We start from the raw sequence: 1,637 nt of genomic DNA on the forward strand, positions 1-1,637 counted from the left end.
TTGCATATTATTTCACTGCAGTATCATTTTTTTTTCTTTTGAAGAAGATTCCCTGAGCTAACATCTCCTGCCCATCCTCCTCTTTTTGCTGAGGAAGACTGGCCCTGACCTAACATTCATGCCCATCTTCCTCTACTTTATATGTGGGACGCCTGCTACAGCATGGCTTGCCAAGTGGTGCCATGTCAGCACCCGGGTTCCAAACCTGCAAACCCCAGGCCGCCAACGTGGAACAGGCGAACTTTGCTGCATCACCAGGCCGGCCCCGTGCAGTATCATTATTTATTTCACAATTACTCTATATTGAACATAGACATATTTTTCAATGTTTTATATAAATAATACTATGATGATTATCATCATATTTAAATATTTGTCCACATTTTTTATTATTTCCTTAAGATAGAAATATCTTTACTGGGGAGTTGCAGTAACTCATTTAAGCCAGTGTTCTACATGGGAAATGACTGTTTAAATTGTATCACTGCCAAGAAGGTAACTGGCTAAAGTGCTAGCAGGAAGAGAATGATTAGCAACTACCCTCTAGTAAACCACAATTTCATAAGATTATTGTTTGTTTTACTAAGAGTTGTCCCATGATTGCAAGACACTAGGAGCCAATGATAATGAAAATCCTATATGGGTTTCACAATCATGTTTAAATTTCACAAGAAATTCCACGAGAAATCCAACTTTAGTTTGGTGCTTGCATACAATCTCCCAACCTTGCTTTTCAAAGACTGCCCTTCATTTCCTTCTCCATATTTCTAAATGTCATCAGTCCATAAAGACCTAAAGTAAATGTCATTTCCTTCAGGATTCCACCTTACCAAGAGAAAAAAATGCCAGATCTTGCCCTACTCTGTCGTCCCACAACACTTATTGTATTCTTACAACATCGAGCACTTTCCACCCTGTCTTACAATAGTTGTGTCCATATCTGATCCCTATTCTCAACTATAGGCTTTGAGGACAGAATCTTGGACTCATCTTCACATCCCCCAAAGTACCTGAAACTGTAACTCTGTCTAAGGCATAGAAAAGAATCAATAAATAGTTCTTGTAGACTTTAATTCACAAGTGGTAACAACCCCAACTACACACAATTTCACTAACAACTAACCAACAATATATACACTTCTACTATTAGAGAAAAATTAGTTTTCACTCAACTATATAGAGAAAGTTTGTCTCTCAGATTATAACTACCTTGATAAAAGATACCTAGTACTAGATTTGGAGACATCAAAACCTAAATAAATCAGTATGATTCAATACAGTAAAATTCAAAAATTCAGTTAATCTGATTTTTGCTTCTCACATTGTAACTAATTTTATGCACATGATGGCTGAGAATAAGCCTAATTATAATGCCAAACAGCAAAGTTAAATAATTTTTTTTCCGTTTTGGATTACTCTTTTCTTTGGGAATTTTTAGTAATAATCCTTAACTACTTGAGAAATAAACCTGACCACCAAATGACTATATTTTTTCCCATTAATAAATAAGTTTATGATAGACAAGTAGATATGTGATACAGAAAAATGTTAACAATTGCATCATTTAATTCAGAGGCTGGCAAACTTTTTCTGTAAAGGGTCACATAGTAAGTCCTTTAGGCTTTGCAGTCTGTTAC

The sequence above is a fragment of the Equus quagga genome, chromosome 2 (assembly GCF_021613505.1).
Source record: "Equus quagga isolate Etosha38 chromosome 2, UCLA_HA_Equagga_1.0, whole genome shotgun sequence".
In the NCBI taxonomy this organism is placed as follows: Eukaryota; Metazoa; Chordata; class Mammalia; order Perissodactyla; family Equidae; genus Equus; species Equus quagga.